This window comes from Crocuta crocuta, unplaced genomic scaffold (assembly GCF_008692635.1).
Source record: "Crocuta crocuta isolate KB4526 unplaced genomic scaffold, BGI_CrCroc_1.0 scaffold48, whole genome shotgun sequence".
NCBI lineage: Eukaryota > Metazoa > Chordata > Mammalia > Carnivora > Hyaenidae > Crocuta > Crocuta crocuta.
In genome coordinates, this window is record NW_027533089.1 from 2573686 (window position 1) to 2595508 (window position 21823).

The 21823-nt window shown below is 36.7% G+C and overlaps 1 protein-coding gene and 1 pseudogene across 3 annotated transcripts in view; both read right to left on the reverse strand.

Annotated features, from left to right (window-relative positions):
- The window catches only part of SLC30A7 (solute carrier family 30 member 7), a 79941-nt gene that overhangs the window by 20744 nt on the left and 37374 nt on the right, over positions 1–21823 (reverse strand). The window lies entirely within an intron of this gene.
- On the reverse strand, positions 13951–19627 carry LOC144216632 (small ribosomal subunit protein RACK1 pseudogene; annotated as a pseudogene).

A 21823-nucleotide genomic window follows, 5' to 3' on the forward strand; every position in this document is an offset into this window, starting at 1 on the left:
TTTAATAATTTGTTATGTATTCTTAGATAACTAATATAATCATTCTTTATAAACCTATTAGACTATCTAAAATCAGTATCTGACCCTATTATCCCTTTCTCATTAAAAAAAAATCCCTTAAAACCTCCCCACTGCCTAGAGGATTAAATGTAATCTTTTTAACATGGTATTTTTGGGGGATCTGCCCTGTCTAGCTTCACCTGCTATCAATCTTTGCTTCACATTTTAAGCCCTCAAACCAAACATACTTATACTTTACTTTTAGCTGTTCCTTCTTTTCATGCTTTGCTCTTGCTGTCACTTCTGCCTAGAATGTTGTCCCTAAACTGCCTTGTAGTCTGGCTTCTAACCTTCTTTAAAATCTCAAGTGTCACCCCTTGTAGAGTATTATGTCCTGATCCCAAACTGTTCTTGTCCTCTCTGTGCTCTTCAAGGAAAAAAAAAAAAAAAAAAAATCTGTGCAACATAATTTGATNTTTTACAGCAAAAAAATACTGGTTATTCCTTAATGTAACCTCAAGAGCAATGTCTGTTTCTATCTACTGTGCTGTTATATTATACAGGTAAGGATGCCCTGGGTTTATAAAAAAGGCAAAGAAAAACATGAAGGTAGACTTATAAGCTACAGTTCAACCATTGTAACATTTTTCTTTATTCTCTGTCATTTCTCAGGAAAGAGAAAGGATCGGTCACAGAATAGTTTTACAAACTAACTTACAATTTTTATGTTTTCCTACTTTCCTTACTGTACTTTTCAGAAAGTGAGGCACAAAAATGGTTGTCCTATAATAAAATTTTGAGAAGAGGGTTTTTTTTCCATGTACCTGTTTGAACCACACAGAAAAATTTAGCTATTTTGATCATTTCTTCTTCAGTCTTTATCCCAAGGAACTACTAATAACACCTAAAGATTTTTGAGGTGGAAAAGGCACTCAAACAGAAACCATGATACTTGGGTTCTAATTCTGCCATTAAATAACTCTGGACAACATGTATAAGCCTTCCAGAGCACCAATTTTCTCATCTATAAAATGATGAAGTGGATTACATATCTAGGCAATTCCATCCATCTTCATTTTTCATTCCATAAGAGAAAAAAAATGGTCAAACTATAAGGAATACTAGTGCAAGAATATAGTTGGAGATGAAAGAATATGTCTCTTTCTGGGAGGCAGAGTCACAAAATGAGATGAGATCTTCTTGGCAAATTGATTTGCTTCTGCAAATGAATTTTACTAAGCAAGCAATATGAGTAAGCAATTACTGAACACTACTATATGCCCTCTTTGGCATCATATTTCCTAGAACCAGATAGAATCTTACTCTAGAGTTGGAAATGATGGCCTAGAACATGAAAAGAACTTGCTAAAGGACACAGCTAGTGAGTAGGAGAGCTAGACTAAAAAGATCAAGTCTTTAGACTCCAAATTCAATTTTGAAAAGTTCAAGTCAACAAACATTTATTATATGCCAACTATGTGCTAGGCACTGGAAATAAAAAGATAAATAATTCACAACAGCTACTTTAACGGAATTCAAAACTTTTGAAAAAGCCTATAGACAGGTCACTGGAAGTCAGGCAACACTCATTGAGGGCCCTGCATTTGGAAGAAGGCGCATATGAATGGAGAACTGGGGATGATGCCTATGTCCATTTACATTTCCCATGAACTTTTGGAGAACAGTTTTCTTTATTAATATGTTGGTAACTTACTTTTAAATATTCCTTTACAAATAAAGAAAAATGGGCAAAAATGGAAAAGAGAATACAGACTTTACTGTAGCAGAAGGCAAACACTGTGAGCAATGATATTAAGTAGCAGGTGTGAAACATCTTTTTGCAAACAAGTTTCAAAATATTTGTAATGTTTTAGAATACCTAGGCATAGTCTAGTTTTTCTAATTTTTGTGTTAGCTAAAACACAGTAAGAGATGGCTGAGTCCAAACTATAATAATCCTTGAAGAGATCAGCCTTAAAACCATAAAGGACATTCCCCTAATACAGTCTCTTAATAAGTCATCCAGAACGACCATCTACAAATTTATCCAAACCTTTGTTCAAATTTTTATGTCTACATTCCGTGTATGTTGCCTCCCAAAGCCAGCTACTCTTTGCCACCACATTCATTTAAGAAAGAAGGGGGAGGGGGAGGAGGAGAAGGGACAGGAGGGGGCAGGAAGGAAGGAAAGAAGGAAGGACGGACGATTATTTCTTCTTTTCACATAAAATTCATTTATTCACATGTGGCGCTTAGTTTGAGGATTCTAGAATTGTTCCATGTACCATGATCACAGATAACACACTATTTGAATAAACACGGAATTTAGAAATCATTCACTTTAACAGTCAATTCAAGAATCTTAATGCAAATAAACATTTTAATCAAGTTAATTAGTTTAAAAATAACCAAATAAAAGATATCATAATGATAAGGAAATAATATAGAACAGAGCCTTTTTTGGCAAGGATCAATGAGGTGTGTGTTGATTTTGCTATATTATAAAATTTGAAATGGTTGCCTGCTTCAGTAGAATTTTAATGAAATGTTTACATTCAACAGCAGCAAGCATTTCACCAAAGCACATGGATGTGTCACACTAATTTTGTCTAACAGGAAGGATTTCAGCTGTAACTATAAGTAGGGCATGAAACTGTGGAAGAGGGGGAAAGGTACTTGCTAAATCACACGGTGACATGCAATTCAGAACCAAGGTCAATTTCTGTAACAATTTCAAAGATCATAAAAATGTAAAAGAAACCTGCAGAAACTTTATTTTTGCCTTTTAAAATTGTGTTTAGCTCAGGAGTTTGTGTCATATTTTTCTGATTAACTATCGTAATGGGAAATCATAAAACAGATTTTAGCATGGATCTATCTACCCATAATGAAAGGATATGGGGAAAAAGACAAGCTTAGCAAATTCCTGACTGAGCTAACACTTAGAGCTGCATCCAAACCCAAAAAGGAAGCATTTGGAAATAATTAGAGGTTCACTTCTCGTTGACTAACTCAATTCTAACTTTAACAATGAAACACCATTTTCCTAGCATATATAAAAGGCATGAGTCATTAGGTATATGAGTTTACCAGTAAAACAGGGTAATGGTTTTATTCTTTAAAGAGCTGAAGGTAAATCAAATTTATAATCATATAGTCATAAGCATAAAATTAATGTGAAAGTTTAAATGCTAACAGATTAAATAAGCAATAGTTATTACTCTTTATTGCCAGTAACTTTGTAAACGAAAATATACTCAAATCTTACTTTGGAAGCAGCTTTTAGTGAAAGAGTCTCACCGTTTCAACAGTAGATTATCTAGCCATAATTATGAATAAGCCAAACAAAAGAAAAGGGTATACATTAGGAAAACTTCTGAAGAATAGACTGGTGATAATCTTAATGCTTAGCAATAAAAAATTTCAGAGAGCTGAAACTATTACTTAGATCTGAGAATAAACACCTATAATAATAATTAAAACATAATTACTGATTCAGCTTTTTGAACTGGCTTATGGGCTTAGTCCTTGGGCATATTATCAGGGGTTCTTATAATCTGCAAACATAGGAAAAGATAGTTGTACTTTTTAAACAACCCATACATTTGAAGGTCTGGTATATGTCATGCACTTGAAAATATTTACTAGACAAAAACCCAAAGAAAACTGACCCAAAATTGAAATATACTCTACGTTTAGAAACAGTAGTTCTATCGAAGCTGTAAATATGCAGTCATATTTGCATAAATACAATTATTTCATACTGATGAACAATTACCTTAATTAAGCCAGAGTTCCATAAGTGTAATATAGAAGAGATAACCCCAAACCACAGGGACTGTGGTGTACCTTATAATTATACAGAGTTCAAACCTATGGCTTAAATCGATGCACATTTACAGAGTCCCTACTTTACTTAATAACAGTGATAATAAAATACCCTAAAATATCCCTAGAACTCAGAGCCAAAGTCATGAAAAGGTCATCCTTTTCCTTAAACTTCTGCAACTTAGTTATAACACCTAATGCATCTGGTCTTTGGATCAAAAACATTAGTAAATAATGTCAAATTAGTAAATAATTAGTAATATCTTTGTTTAGACAACACTTAATAGTTTTTAAAATGCTTTCATACAATTTTTCTAGTTTGATCCTCACACCAGCCTTAAGTTAGTAACCTTAAGAAAAATATTCCATGTTGGAATGATCGAATACCAGGCGTATAGATCACTTAGGCCAACTCTCTCATTTTACAGAAGAGGAAACCAGCTCAGGGGGAGTAAGACAACTTGCTCTCAGTCACACCTTGCCATGAGGCAGAGTTGGAGGGGCTGAATCTACCATTCAAGCTTCTGCACTGCACTGCGGGGCCTCAGCGTGATGAAGTCTTCCAGGGCCAGAGACCATGCCATGTTCTTTTTATTCCCAGGGCCCAGCACAGTGCTTGCAATATAATAAGCATTTAACACATGTCTGCTGTATGTATAATCTATTTACAAACTTCAAACATTAGTGGAAGATAATTAGAATATAGAATACTCTTATTTGATGTGATTTCAACCCTTCAAAGTAATAGATAAATAGGAAAACAATAAAGTTGCCTTCAATTTAATCACTCCCCAGAAGAATTTCTAGAAATAAAAGCAAAAGTATCTTATTCTCTGTTTAGGTACAGGTGAGAAAGAATTACGCTTTGGCAGGAACAATCACCATTCCCTATTCTTGCTTTGCAATTTATTATCTTAATAAAAGCTCTTTTGTTCATTCTCATGGAAAAAAACTAAAATCACACCAGAAATATAAGAAAAAATTAAAAGATCTATTCTGTATCCATAAGGAACAAAGGTGTAGGTAAAGAAGAAAATGAATGTAAATTCACCCCAATAGCCTGTCAAGAGGGAGAGAATTTGGGACAAGACAATAGAATCAGTGAGGTAAGAGGGCAAAAGCTCGACAAAATAATCAGTTCTGAGAAGACTGGGCAGGAAAAAATTCACATTATTTGTATTAAATATGGCAACACTTATCTTGAAAAGATAATGCGATCTGGAAGAACCTCCCCACTCTTCCATTACCCACTGGAAAGCAGTAGCTAGACTAGAATGGACAAAAGCAGGAGATAACATACTTTAAGGAAATCTGCATTTAAAAAAAATTGTATTATTAGAGAGAGCAAGAGAGCACAAGCAGGACAGAAAGGCTGAGAGAGAGAGAGAGAGAGAGAGAGAGAAAGGGAAGGAGAGAGAATCCTAAGCAGGCTCCACACTCCACACAGAGCCCCATGCGGGGCTCAATCCCATGACCCTGGGATCATGACCTGAGCTGAAATCAAGAGTCAGAAGCCCAACCAACTGAGCCACTAGTCGCCCTCATTTTTAAACAATGAAGACACAGCGTTTTGTTTAGAAAAACCAAGTAAGATGGCAAGAAATATTTATCACAACTATCAAAATCAAATTAATTATCATTCAGATAGCTTCAGTGATCACAAGTTTTAACTGAGAACAAAAAGGCCTTGTGATCAGAAAGAAAAATCCAAAAGGAATGGAACCAAAGTGCTGATTATCTCTAGGCTCAACAAGGCTATTAGGAATCTGAGCTAAACTGGGCCTATCTGGTTTAAGTTAAAAAATGGTATTATGTATAACTGATTCAATCTATGTGATGTTCAAACCTTAAGGCTTCCTCACCATACAGTGATAGAGCTTTGCCTCTGGAGGGCTGGGCGTGTTCCTCAGAAGAAATCCAGTACCCAGGAAGGATGTCAGAGGGAAGTAGAAAAGGGGCACTGTTAACATGCGGCAACTCCCTGTACCCTCCTAAATGACAGAGGAAGTCCATCCAATGAACTATATTTCTTTTATTCTTTCCTTCCTTTCTCTCTTTTTTCCCTAGTTGGTAGTGAATAAATAATGNGAAACCATTTAAGTGAATGTTATCCAACAGCATTCCTTGGGGGAAGGAAGGTAGGCAAGCAAGCAATTAACACTGATACAGTGCTTCACAATTTTTTGCCAATTTGTTCTAGACTTTATATACCTTAATCCATTTTTTTTTAATGTTTTATTTTATTTCTAGGAGAGAGAGAGAGAGACAGCGTGAGCAGGGGAGGGTCAGAGAGAGAGGGAGTCACAGACTGAAACAGGCTCCAGGCTCTGAGTTGGCAGTCAGCACAGAGCCCGACGCGGGGCTCGAACCCACGAACCGCGAGATCATGACCCGAGCGAAAGTCGGACGCTTAACCAACTAAGCCACCCGGGCGCCCCATATACCTTAATCCATTTAATCCATACATAACAAATTATGAGATAGGTATTCCTATTAACCCCATTCTAAAGATGAAAAATTGAAGCAGAGAGAGGCTAAGTGACTTGGCCGAGGTCACACAGCTAAATGGTGAACCAGGATTTGAACCTAGGCACTTTGGCTTCATGGCAAAGGCTCTTAACCGCTCTGCAATATTTCCTCCAATGAAGTCATCAAAATGACTTTGCTAGTGCTTACAAAATGCCTTTACCTACAGGAGAATTGTGACTTTAGGAAAAGCTGATCTTCAGAGTGTATAGGAGGTCTGGCCCACAGAAAGAAATTTAAAAGCTCAGGAAAAGATGAACAGTAGTAACAATATGAATCTTACTGCTGCCTGGTTTGTCAAAATTTGAATAGAAGCAAATCCCTGACAGCTAGTTATTATTACGGACCCATGCTCAGCGATAACTTCTGAAGTCACATGTTTGTGAGAAGTAAACCAAACATGGGAAATACAAAGGAAAGCCAAAAGGACGTTTATTTAATTGTTTACCCAAAGTAAACTTTTAAAATACCACTGGGAGAACAGACCTTTTATTGAATATCTCAAGGTAGGTTTCTAATTGCTACGTTACAGTGGATGCTGACTACATGAAAATACTTAGCTGCTGAGATAGGGGTGGAAGTCATGTTTTCCAAGCATTAATTAACCAAAAGAACCGAGTAACTTAAGTAAGTGCAGGCTATAGCTAGTGGAAGAGAGTTACAAACTGATTACACACAAATTAACAATGAACATTAAAATTAAAGAGCCAAAAGGGACTATTTTTTTTTCTTTGGCAACAAGTGAAAAACAGTGAAAAAAGATTAAGAGTGAATAAATAAATCAGAGTTGAAACAACTTCATGTGGTTTCCAATTTTAAAAATTTACTTTTACTTTTTGAATGAAATCTTGCCATTTGCAATAATGCGGATGGAACTAGAATTTATTATGCAGAGTAAAATGAGTCCTTCAGAGAAAGACAAATATATTTCACTCATATGTGGAATTAAAGAGACAAAACAGATGAACACAGGGGAAGGGAAGGAAAAATAAAATAAAAACAGAGAGGGAGGCAAATTATTATAGACTTTTAACCACAGAGAACAAACCGAGGGTCGCTGGAGGGGAGGAGGTCAGTGAGGGGATGGGTGAATGGGTGATGGGCACTAGGAGGGCATTTCTTGGGATGAGCACTGGGTGTTATATTTAAGTGATGAATCACTAAATTCCACTCCTGAGCCTCCCCACCCCCCAAAAACCCCAGAAAACAAAGCAAACAAAAACTATATGAGGCACACAAGAGTGAAAAATATAGGGTTTGACCTATAAATATATTGCTACCCAAACAGAACAAATCCAGTGTCCTTTAGACACTAAGGAACAAGACTTTACCCAGTTTCTACTCCTAGAAGACACCGTAATCCATATTGATAACTGGTCCTTGCACATGATGCTTACCACCTTTTAGAGTTTAGAAAATTTTTATCTTTCCATTAACAATTATAATCTATTACATGAGATAAAGTCGGACAAAACAACCCCAAGAAAACAAATGTTTACAGAACAAAAAAGGTTGGGAATAGTCCCTTGCTTTCTGAAAGAAGAGTCCCCTGCAATGTGATGTACTAGGAATGCAAGACAAAGGAGGCTGACAGAAATACAGCTTTACCACATTCTATTTCAGAAAACTAGTAGGAAGATAGAAATTGTCATTTCAGGGCAAGAGATACAGATACAATAATATCTCCTTACAAGGAAAACACTTGTTCACCTTACAAGGAAAAGACGTGTCTAACTCCACCAGAGAGCCGTCTTCCCCCTCCTCTGGACAAATGCCACTTTCTCAATATGCCCCTCCTCTTAACAGGATGCATAATCAGAAAATAAAGCAAACTAAAAGTGAACTTAACAAAAGCACAGCCACCTCATGAACCCCTGAAAACAAAATCCATGAAAACTAAATGACTAAGAGATTGCTTCTGATTTGTTTTCCCCAACTGCAGAAATAAGAAGGAAACATTTTGTTATGTTTTAAAGGCCTGGGATTTTAGTAGACAGTCTACAAATATTTTTTTATTTAAAAAATTTACTTATACTTTTTATTGTATTTTTCTACATTTTTATTTTAATTCCAGTTAGTTAACTTACAGTATTATATTGGTTTCAGGTGTACAATATAGTAATTCAACACTTCCATATATTATTTGGTGTTTCTCATGATAAGTGTACTCTTAATCACCCCACCTTAATTTTTTAAAGGCTAAAAGTATCAATGATTCCAAAGTCAAAACTATAGCTAAAAAATATATTCAAAGTCTCACTTCTGTCTCACTTCTAATTCCTTCCCTCTGTCTAGAAGTAAACATATTATAGTTGATTTTGGTTTATTCTTCTAGAGTTTCTTTTGGAAATTTATAAGAAAACATCCACATTATATGTGTACCTCTTCTTATATAAAAGATAGTAGCGTTACTTTTTACATGTCTTTTACTATACACCTATATAGCATGTGCTACATTTCAAGGGGGTTTTAAATTTTTTTTAAGTTTATTTATTTATTTTGAGACAGAGAGAGCATGTGAGTGGGGTAGGGACAGAGAGGGAAAGAGAATTCCAAGCAGACTCCACGCCGTCAGCACACAGTCTGATGCAAGAGTCAGACACTTAACTGACTGAGCCACTCAGGCACCCCTCAAGTGTTTTTTTCAAATAATAGATCTTGAAAATCATATATTACCACATAGAGGTCTTCCTTATTCTTTTTTATTATTATGGTAAAAAATACATAACATTGAGTTTATTGTCTTAAACATTTTTCAGTAACAGTAGTGTTAACTTTGTTGTGCAAAATATCTGTGTAACTTTTCATGCTGTTACACTGAAATTCTATATCCATTAAACAGTAATTTCTCCTCCTCTCCCTCCAACCCTTACCAACCAGCTTTCTACTTTCTGTTTCTATAATTTTTAATATTTTACACATTTCATCTGAATGGGCTCATATAATATTTGTCACATTTGGATTGGCTTATTTTGTTTAGCATAATATCAAGATTCATCTATGTTTTAGAATGTGACAGCATTTCCTTCTTTTTAAAAACTGTCTACCCAACACATTCAACATTTGTTGATGAGAAACTGCCTTTTCTGCACTGTAGAGTCTTGGCACTCATCAAAAATCATTTGGTTATATATGCAAAGGTTTATTCCCAGGCTACTTGTTCCATTGGTGTATGTGACCAGGACCTTTATGCCAGGACCATGCCATCTTCATTACTGTTGCTTTGTAGTATGTTTTAAAATGTGAAAGTGTGAGGCCTCCTTCTTTCTCAAGGTTGTTTTGTCTAGTCATAGTCTCTTGAGAGTCCATTTTTTCAAATCTTGAGACTTTTTTTCCAGCAAAAAATGTCATTGGGATTTTAACAGAGAATCCACTGAATCTGAGATCACTTTGGGTACTATACACATTTGAACAATATTAAGTTTTGATCCATAAATAAGAGAAGTCTTTCCCTTTGTTCTTATCTTTGATTTCCTTTATCAAAGTTCTGTAGTTTTCAGTGTACAAGCCTTTCATTTCCTTGGTAAAGTTTATTCCTAAGTACTTTATCCTTTTTGAGGCTATAATAAATGGAATTATTTTCTAAATTTCATTTTTTGGATTGGTCATTGTTAGTATTTTTTAAAAATTAAGTTTTGAGTGTAGATTTTGTATTCTGCAATTTTGCTAAATTCTTTTATTAGCTCTAACAGCTTTTTGATGGAATCTTTAGGGTTTTCTACATAGAAGAACATATCATGTGTGAACAGATCATTTTAATTCCTCTTTTTCAATTTGTATGCCTTTATTTCTTTTTCTTGTCTGATTCCTCTGGTTAGAATTTTCAGTACTATGGTGAATAGTTGTGGTGAAATTGGGCAGGCTTCCTTTGTCTTGATGTTAGAGGAAAAGGTTTCAGTCTCCCCACTGAATATGACATTGGTTTTTCTTACATGGCTTTTATTATTGAGGTAGTTTCCTTCTTTTCTTAGTTTGTTAAATGTTTCTACCATGAAAAGCTGTTGAACTTTATCACATGATTTCTCTGCATTGATTGAGATGATCATGTCTTTTTTCCTTCACTTTGTCCATTTGGTATGTAACATCAATTGATTTTCATGTGTTGAACTATCCTTGCATTCCAAGTGTAAATCCCACCTGCTCATGATATAAGATACTTTTAATGTGCTGTTGAATTCATTTTGCCTAGTATTTTGTTTAGGATTTTTGTGTCAATATTCATGAGGAATATTGGTCTATAGTTTTCTTTTCCTGTCAAGCAGGTGTCTGGTTTCAGAACCTGGGTCATTCTTGCCTCAGAGAATGAGTTTTGGAGTCTCACCTCCTCTTTAATTCTTTGGAAGAGTTTGAAAAAGAATTGGTGTGAATTCTTCTCTAAATTGTTAGTAGAATTCACCAGTAAATTCATCTGGTTCTGTGCTTTTTGTTGTTGCTGATAAGATTTTTATTAGTGCTTCAATTTTTAATCACTGGTTCCCCACTAATAATAGGTTTATTCAGGTTTTTTTTTTCTTCATGATTCAGTCTTGGTAGGTTGGATGTTTCTAGAAATATATCCATTTCCTCTAAGATTTGCAATTTGTTGACATATACTGTACATGGTAGTTTCTTATATTTCCTTTTATTTCTCTGATACCAGTTATAATGTCTCCATTCATTGCTAATTTTAGATATCTGAGTCTTCTTTTTTCTTAGGGTGTCTAGCTAAGGCTTTGTCAATTCTGTTGATCTTTTCAAAAACCAACTCTGGGTTTTGTTGACATTTTCTATTGTTTTTCTATTCTCTGTTTCACTTATCTCTGCTCCAATCTTTATTATTTCCTTCTTTCTGTTGACTTTCAGTTTAGTTCCTCTTTTTCTAGTTCTTTATGATGTAAAGTTGGGTTGTTGATTTGACTTTTTTTAAATGTAGGCGTTTATTACTATGAAGTTCCCTCTCATTACCACTTTCACTGTATCCCATAAGTTTTGATATGCTGTATTTTTGTTTTCATTTCTCTCCTGATATTTTCTAAATTCTTTTGTAATTTCTTCTTTGACCCACTGGTTTTGAAAGAGTATGTTACTTAATTTCCACATAATTTTGGATTTTTGTGGGTTTTTGCTAATGATTTCCAGTTTTATTCCATTGTGGCTAGAGAAGATATTTTGTATAATTTTAATCTTCTAAAATTTGTTAGGACGTTTTTTGCTCCTAACATGTAGTCTATCTGGGATATTGTTTCATGTCTGCTTGAGAAGAATGTGCCTTCTGTTATTATTGGGTGAAGTGGTCTGTATTTGTCTCTTAAGCCCAATTGGTCTACAGTATTTTTCAAGACTACTCTTTTCTTATTGATCTTCTACTTGACTGCTTTATCTGTAACTGAAAATGAGGTACAATGTCCTTCTTTGTCTCTTGTGGTAGTTTTTGTCTTAAAGTCCATTTTTCTGATATAAGTATGGCCATTTCAATCTCTTTAGGTTCCCGTTTGCACAGAGTATCTTTTTCTACCTTTTCACTTTTAGTCTGTGTAAATTTAGATCTACAGTGAATCTCTTATAGAACAAAACTGGATCATGTTTTTGTTTATTTTAATATCCATTCAGCCAGTCTATGTCTTTTACTAGGTATGTTTAATCTGTTTATATTTAAAGTAATTACTGGTATGATAGGACTTACAATTCCCATTTGTTGTTTTCTGTCTTATAGCTTTTTGTCCTTATTTTCCTCCTTTCCTTGTGTTTCAATAATTTTTCTATAGTGACATGTTTTGATTCACTTCTCATTTCCCTCTGTGGATAAATATCCTAGAGGGTTTTGTGTGTGTGTGTGTGTGTGGTTATCATGGCATGTGACCGCTTTCAAGATTCTTACTTTACATGTGACACTTGACAGTCTTAACTATGAGATGTCTCAGTGTACATCTCTTTAGATTTACCCTAGTTCTTTGAGTTTCTTGAATTTGTATATCCATTTCTCAAATTTTATAAACTTTTTGCCATTGTTTCTTCAAATAGGTTCTCTGTTCCTTTCTTTCATTACTGAGACTCCCATAATTTGCATATTGTTCTTCTTGTCCATAAATCTCTCAGACTCTTCATTTTTCATTTTTAAGCTCCCCTGCTTCAGTAATTTTTGAGTCCTGTGTTCAAGTTCACTGATTCTATCTTCTGTCTGGTCAAATCTACTCGAGTCCTACCAATGAATTTTTCAATTTTGTACTGTTATTCTTTTAGTTCCAGAATTTCTGTTTGGCTCTTCTTCATAGTTTTTATGTCTTTGTTCATATTCTCATTCTGTTCATGCATCATTTTCCTAATTTTGTTTAGTTGTCTATCTGTGCTTTCTTTTTAAGTAATGAGGTATCCTTATGATGGTAATTTTGAAATCTTTACCTGGCAATTCACATTTCCTTTTTTTTTTTTTTTTAATTTAGTTTCTGGAGATCTAATTTGTTTCTTTAAACATATTATAGTTGGCGGTTTCTTTGTAGGTCTTGTTTTTTATTGTTGGGGTTTTGGCATCTGAAGAATCGACCAACTCTCTAGACTTTGTGGTCTGGTTTCATACAAGAATGGCTTTCTCTACTCTGCTTGCTAGAGATTCTGGATACCTCAAAAGTCTTTTCCAGGTATGTATCCTCTATGTGATTTTGTGAGAACTCTGTCCTATTTGAAGAGGTTTGCTGGCTTCTATTCCCGAGGCTTGTGCTTTGTGAGCCTTCTGTTGTGTCCATTAACAATGCTGCTGGCTGGGCTACCCTAAATCGCAGTTCAGGGGTTCCATCTAGTGTCTATCTGTGGTACTGCAGGCTCTAATGCACAGTTGTTCTCAGGATTGCCCAAGCTGTCATCCTGTTTCGGTCAGTTCATGCACACAACCAAGAATGACATTCTTAGGCAGCACCCCCTACCCCCCAAAAGTCAGTTGGAGGTATGCTCAACTCCTTTTCCTTTCCAGGGAGAATATGGTAGTTGGAGTTCCTCGCAAACACTCCAACCTGTGTGAGGGACAGGGGCCGAGTGCTAATGCCCTAATCAGAGTGGAAAGTGTCACATATTTCCTACCAAGCCTCCATGTAGTTGGCTTCCCACTAGCCTGGGGTGCAGGAACCCTTGAACTGGCTTCAGAATTTCTACAAATGTATTTTGTCAGTTTGTTGGTTTAATTTAGGTCTCCATGGAAGAAAGAGAATCTAGGACTTCCTATCTTGCTATCTGACTGATGTCACTGCTCCCTCCCCAACTTATTTTAATTATGCTAGATTCTGTCAATGTTCTTTCTGCAGAGATAGTACCATTCTCATTTCTATCAGGATGTTCTGCCTATTTTATTTGTATGCTTGACAAAAGATTATGCAAACGTTTGAGTATTTATTCACCTGATAGATGAGAGGTGGTGTCTCAGGGTAGTTTTAATTTGCATTTTTTTTAATGAGTGAGGCTGAACTACTTTTTTATGTTTAAAAGTCACTTGTATTTCTTTTCATGTAAACTAAATGAACTTACACTTTTGCCCATTTGTTTATCAGGCTATTAGTCTTTTAATTTTTCTTTTTAGGAGCTCTCTCTATATTAGGGAGGTTACCCTTTCATGTTCTAAGTGGCACATATTTATCGGTTTATTATACCTTTGACTTCCCTTTTGTTTGTTAGTTTTTTTAAAGTCAGAAACCAATATTTTATTTCTAAAGCTCTGCCATGTATTTCTAGCGGGTGCCAATGATCCCCAGCCACCCTCACACCAGGCTTCTCTGTAGCCTGCAACAGAGTGTGGCCATCAGCAGACCAGCCCAGAGAGGTACCCTGGGGTGGCTTTGCCTTGCTGCTGGTACTGATAACTTCCTGCCTCAGTTCACCTACAGTGATCTTGTCTTCCAAGTCCCAGATCTTGATGCAGGAGCCCGTGGCGGCACAGAGCTGGTATCAGCTGGGACTGAAGCACAGGGCACTGAGTTGCCTTCATTGAGGTCCCACAGCATGATGCGGCCCTCCTTGCCTCCAGCAGCACAGAGGGATCCACCTGGAGAGACACCGTGTTCAGGGAGCCCATGTGGCTGACAGGGTTGGTCCTCAGCTTGCAGTCTGCCCAGCCTGTCCCCGCCACAGGTGACAATGATGGGACCGCTGCTAGTGGGTGAAAGGCAGACACAAAACACCCACTCCGAATGGCTCTCGTCCTGGACTATATATTTGTATACACTGTGTACTCCACGGCAGAGACAATGTACTGTACTCCACAGCCAGAGACAATGTGCCACTTGTTGGAGGATAAGGCCACACTCAGCATATCCTTGGAATGGCCTACAAGTCTGCGTTTGGTGGTATCCGTTGTGAGATCCCACAGATGAAGAGCAAACTGAGAGAGCAAAGTGGCCATGTGAGGAGACGACCACGTCAGTCACAAAGTTGGAATCACCCTGAAGAGCATGCTGTGGCATGCCCTCACCCCTGGTCAGCTTCCACACGATGATGGTCTTATCTTGAGAGGCAGAGAGCATCGTGTCCGGGAACTGGAGAGTTGTGGCAAACTGGGTCACTCAGCTGCTGTGGCCCTTGAGGGTGCCGCGAGACGTCTCCTGGCCAGTCACGGCAGTAGCACATGCAGGTGTCGCTGGTCAACAAGAATGGAGGTGGACAGCTCAGGGAGACTAGCACCATAGCTCCTCCTGCCAAGGCCCTGCCGCAGGAAAGCGCTCGACTTCCTCTTGATGGTTTCTTTTCCATGCCCAAATTCTTTTTCATGTAACTTAATTCATCAATCTTTTTTCTTACTGATTCTAGTTTTGAGCCATAGTTATAACCCTAATATTCTCACATTGTAAAACAATTCTAATATACTTTCTCCTAGTATTAGCATGGTTTCATGTTTTACTTTGAGAGCTCTCGTCAATTTGGAACTCATTCAAGTATATATAGCATGAACTACAGTTCCAAATTTATCTTTCTCCAAAAGACAGTCCAGTTATTAGAAAGGATAAAGACCACCTTTATCCTTACTGAATTTGTATTTGCACCTAAATCTATTTCTGGATTTTCTCATCTGCTCCATTAGTTTGCTTCTTCAGGCTCCTCACTATTTTAACTATGCAGGCTTTACATTTTATATTTTCTTTTCCAGGGTTTTCTTAACCATTCCTCCTGCTTGTTTGTTTTTCCTTGTAAACTTCAAGATCAACTTTCACTACCGCCCTCCAGAAAAAAATCTGTTGGTATTTTTATTAGAATGGTTTCAAGTATATAAATAAATGTCAGGATTGACCTGTTTATGATGGTGATTCTTCCAAAACAAAAGAGGCTCTCTTCAAGTCCATTTGTGTTTTTTAAAAGTAAACTTTTCCTCACACAAGTTTTACATATTTTATCCAAAGACTGGATTTTGCTTATGTAAGAAGAGTATTAATTTTTTACATCAATTTTGTATCTGTGACCTTACTAAATTACACTTGTTACAGTGTTTCCATTATTTTCACAAGCCTTACAGAAATAAAGTCATAGATTTTACATAGAAGAATAAGTCCTTCTCTCAAATACTCTCTTGTCTATAGCTGTTGGCTAACAATCACTAATACATTACTATACTTCCTCTGCTCCTTTTATATTTCTAAGGCTGTCTGCCACCTTTTCTTAACTAGGATTCCAAATCCAAACTACCAAAAACACACAAAATACTCCGAGTGACTATTTCTGAATTCCCCCAAGGATAGTAACATAATTGATACTTTTCTAGATACATAGGTGAGAAGTTAATGCTTACAAACAAATGAATGCCTTACGGCATTCTTTCCCAGAATGCTGGTTGAAAAGGCTGTTAAACTAATTAGTATTTGTAAATGCTCTCACTATGATGGTTTATATATGATTAAAAATACAATTATTATATAATAATGTTCCCATTTGTTCAATTTTACAATACAGATACATACACAAACAACAAGTTAAAATCTTAAGAAACTACTTACTTCACCCTACAAGTACAGTTCATAAATTATAACCGTTTGATAGCCCAGCCACAAAGGAAATTATTAGGCAACACCCAAAACCATATTTGAAAAAAAATCTTCATGAAAAAAATCTTCATGATTTCTCATATATAGGACTATTTTAAGATATAGTAGCTTCTTATATGTTAAAAAAAATGCTACTTTTTACTTAATATAGTTCACAAATTGCCTATTTAAACACACTCAACAAGATTTATCAAAATTAGTATCTGGTCCAAATCCTGTATTCATTAATAATGATGATCATCTATAATTTAGAATTTCAAATTTGTAATTTTGCTTTCATTAATGCATACTCTTTTTCATTGTATATAGCTATTTATGACCATAACTGTCATTTCTAAAGTCTGGAGTTTGCCTCTACATTTTGGGCGACTTTTTTCTTCAACTTGTAAGGAACAAATATATTACTTGAAAAACTTTTACACCTAACAGAAAGACAATTTCTTTTGCTTAAAAGTTTTTCTTTGTATTTACACATGATTGTGGTAAAAAGGTACAAAGCACTATAAGGTGGTAACTGGTGAGCTGCAGAAAATGGATTTAAAAAAAAAAAATTCCAGCACAGCTTCAAACATACCACACCAGAAACAAAGATTATTTCTGCATCCTGTTTGTGTATATTTTCCCATCATGCATGGGTACCTCTTTTAAGTGAATCAAAAATCAAGCTACAGATCTATGTAAAGGGCATCACTTTTAAATAAATTACAGTATGTTTCAAAGCTACAACTAAGTGTTCATATTTCTGATGCTAAGTTATGAATCCACTTCCCATTCCAACTCAACTACTGAGAAAAAGGGAGCAAAACAACTCTGAAATCTCTTAGAAGTGTATTTTCAGAAGATAAAAAATTACATTCTCACTATTCTACTCAATCTTCTACTTCTCATCAGGAAACAAAATTCATCACAGCAGAACTCAGTTTTACTGAGCAATCTATAGCACTCTTTCCCTGTGTTAGAAAATGCTGAGAGAAAAAAAAATGTCTTTTACTAAGAAATCACTTTCACTGTGAAAGTGAAAACGGAAACACTGGGAAGCCTATGAGAGAGAGAGAGACATCTATTTCCACAACATGTTCTCAATCAAGGATATTTAGTTCCAGAAAACATATGGAGCCCTATTATTTCTTTTGCTCTTGGTGAATTGCAAACATATATAAGAATTAAGGGTAACGAAAATTACTTCTTTACACTCCATTTTGTTGAGTCTGTAAGAGTTTTCATGTATTTCCAAGATCAGCTTTGGCTAACCAAGCAACATCTTACCCAATATGAAAAACATCTCAGAGTGTTCTGCTTACAAATATTTCCTTACCATATGAACTTGAAGTATACTTTTTTTCAGTTTGTTGATTTTGAGAGAGAGAGAGCAAGTGATACAGGGAGGGGCAGAGACAGAGGGAGAGGGAATCCCAAGCAGGCTCCACACTATCAGCACAGAGCCCAACACAGGCCTCAAATTCATGAACCATGAGATCATGACCTGAGCAGAAACCTAGAGTTGGACGCTTAACCAACTGAGCCACCCAGGCACCCCAAGTTTGCTTTCTTACCATAAAAACAGACAACTAGAATGTCTTTATTTTGTCCTTTGGAGCTACTTTTTTAAAATTCCCCTCCATTTTAAAAATTTAGGTTTTTAATGTAAAGTCAGAAACACTGGCTTGCCTTAGAGACATTAGGAAAGAAGCACAAATTTAAAATTGCACCACCAACCCCCCAAAATGAATAAAAAAATAAAATAAAACTGCACCACCCAGAGAGACTCAAATCACACACACACACACACACACACGTGTGTGTATGTGTATACTCTAATATTTTCCCCTGATACATGTAAAAAGAAATATATACTTTAGATATAGACTCTTCATAATAATGAATCATTCTACGTGTTGCCCTGTACCTTGTTTAATTTATTATCATTGAATTAAGGCTTTGCTACCTAATAAAATCATTACAAAACTTAACTGACTTAAAATAATAACTGTATTTTTATCTTTCATCTAGAAGCTTTGAATGCTCTAATGCTGACCAAACTTAACAATCAGTGTATAAAGTAGAAACTCAATGTAAAAAAAAAATGGTCTAGAAATGACTGTAAAGAAATGCTGGTGACAGTGGTAATGTGACCTATGGGTGTTGTGATACTAACTGATTTTTCTTTACATCTTTATATTTTTTCAACATTTTCCAAACTTTATATAATAACTTTATATTATCAGAAAAACCTTAAAATTTTTTAATGTTTATTTATTTTTGAGAGAAAGAGACACCATGAGTGGGGGATGGACAGAAAGAGAGGGAAACAGAGAGAATCCTAAGCAGGCACTTTGCTCAGCATGGAGTCCAACCCTATGACCCCGGGGTCATGACCTGAATGGAAATCAAGAATCGGATGCTTAACCCACTGAGCCACCCAGGCACTCCCCATTTTTTTTTTAACAAGATAATTTTGTATACATAATACAAACAAAAACACTTTTCAAAAAAGGGCTCAGAATAAAAGAAAAAAGCCAAAAGAAAACCCACAAAAATATTAACATGGCTCCCTCAGCTGGTGGAACTAAGAGTGATTTTTTTCCTTATCCTTTTCTATATATACCAAGTTTCTCTGTCGATATAATGATTTCCATAATTTAAAAAAATACGTTTAAATTCGCAATTAAATTCCTCAGCCTCTTCTCCAAACAGCCACAGCATGTTTCTGTTCTACATGAAAACTGGCTCTCCTATAAGAGCACTGTTTCCCCTATAGCGCTGTTTTCTATCCCAACTGTGTGTACTACAGGAGTTTGTGGTGATGTAAACATCCTCCTTATTAATCACTATTACTTCCAGAGCTTTGCTCCTCCTACTCCCCCCCAAAAACCATAGTTCCTTTAAGGCCCAGGCCATCAGATTATTCCATTCTCTGTCCATCCTGACTACCAGTGCTACCATCCTGGGTAGGTCCCCTTGGTCACTAAAGAGTGTGGTCATGGGCTTATTCTCTTTCCACATCTACCTTTTTCGTTACTCTTAGTTTAAATACCCATGTGGGCAACGCATCCAGCACACCTGGCCTCTACATAATGGGTTTATCCTGGATCTACCCCTACAGTCATACCCTACACCTGCGGATCCCAAGTTCAAGACTCTCATAACCAGAGCCTCCCCTGTTCTCTGCACTCACCCTCCTCCCAGAACTCCGACCCGCTAATGCTCTCTCTTTTCTCCTCTTTTTTGGCATCTATTACCACCTTTAAATCTTCATTTTCCACCTCTGTAATCTCTGCCATGCTTCTTTCTCACTCTGTCAGTACTCATCTGACAAAACCCCAAGCCAGTTGACTCCGTCTATTCCATACTTTTGACCAAGTAGCTGACTGAGCAAGACTAGAGAAAAACATACAACTGTGCTGGTTGTTTTCACTTTAAATTCATGACCACAGACTTCAGAGTGGGCCCTCGGTGCTGCCAGGCGATCACACTGCTCCCCTTCACAGCAAAAGGCCTTAAAAAGGAGTTGACTACAGGGGCGCCTGGGTGGCTTAGTCGGTTAAGCGTCTGACTTTCGCTTAGGTCATGATCTCGCAATTCGTGGGTTCGAGCCCCGCGTCGGGCTCTGTGCTGTCAGCTCAGAGCCTGGAGCCTATTTCAGAGTCTGTATCTCCCTCTCTCTCTGGCCCTCCCCTCACGCTGTCTCTCTCTCTCCCAGAAATAAAAAAAAATAAAAAAATAAAAATAAAAAAAAAAAGGAGTTGACTACAGCTGCTACCTCTGTCTCCTTCCTCCCCGGTCTCTCCTGAAGCTCCTCTGAACAGGCTTTCCTTCTCGTTACCCTTCTAAGTGTCTTTTCTAAGTCACAACAGCATGTAACTGGGCTGATCACTCCTTCCTGTTTGAAACACTCTTCACATGGCTCCTAAGATGACGTGCATCTCTCCTCCCACCTCCCGGCCACTCCACTTGCCGCTCATTAGGTGGAATACCTCCTGTGCCCCACCGTCCAGGGTTCAGTCCTCAGACCTCCTCTCCTCTCTACCAGTTCTTATTCTCTGGGAAAACTCATCCATCTCATGGTTTTAAGGACCATTCATAAGCAGCTGACACCCAAAGTGATATCTTCTACCACAACCTCCTCCCTGAGCTCTAGAATCCTACCGCTCTGCCCTGTTCATTGCACGTCAGCTACACTGCCCTTCTCACTGCTGCCTACACACAGCAGGCAGGTCCTCACCTTAGTGAGTTTATCTCTCTACCAAGAATGATCTTCCTCTGATCAGACCCCTACTCCCCTCCTTCACTTTTAAGGTCTCTATTCAAATGTTACCTTATGCAGAGGACTTTCCAAGCCCTTCTAAAATAGTAACCCCTTCCTCTGCTTCATAGCACTCACCCCCATAAGGCATTACATTATCTATTTGTATGTTCATCTGCTTTATTGACTGGAACCCCTATTAGAATATAAGCTCCGTAAGAGTTGGGTATTTGCCTATGTTGTTTACTGTCTAAAACATTTACTGGATGATGTTAAGATATGTTAAAGTTTCCTGCTTTATCTCCAAGAGGTGAGATTATGAGAACATTTCAATAGATAGGTTGTACATTCCAGTAATGTTTGCGTTTTTCTCAATCAAACGTATTACTTTTGTCATCAGGACAAAGGAAAAAAACAAATAAAAATGTTAAAGTTTAACAATAATGAGAAAGAATCAAATAATATGAATTTGAGACTACGTGTTTTAAACTAGTGAGAAAAAGTTTTATACATAGATCATTAGGACTTAGACAAGGATGATATACAGATTTTATCTTGAAAGCCAACTGTAGTCGATTGGTTGTGGTGATTTGAAAGGGACCCTGAAGCTAAATTGGATTCTACAGAAAAGAAGGATGTTTTCCAGGAAAATGGAAGGGGTGGGAATTGTGATTCATGCCAAATAAATGCCACTTCATGACTTTAAATCTTTATGTGTACCATTTCCAATCTTTTGTATTCAGCTGAGGTCTACCAAGAATTCCTTATTTGTACATCCACTGCCTATCTGAGATCTCCTTACAAAGGTCTCATGACAGATCTCAAACTTACTCACAAGCCAAACAGAACTTTTGGTCTGCAGTGCTCTTCAGAAAAAACCAAACAAACATTACTCTTCCCTTAGTCCTCTTTCATAAGGACACCTTCATTCACTAGGGTGCTCATGTAAAAACTCTTAAGAATTTTCCTTGATTCCTCCCTCACTTTGCCCTTCCCTAAACATTCATATCCCTAAGCAAATCTTATTAGCTCTATGCCCAAAGAATTTTCTAACTTTACCTGTATCTCTCCAGCTCCCAGATGAGTACCTCAGACCAAGCCACCATGGCCTCTCATTTCACTGACACTAACAGCTTTCTAGATGGTCTGCCTTTATGCATGCTTGTCCCCTGACAACCCATTTCCTACACATCAGCCAAAGTTTTTTTTTTTTTTTTTTTATTTAAATTAAAAA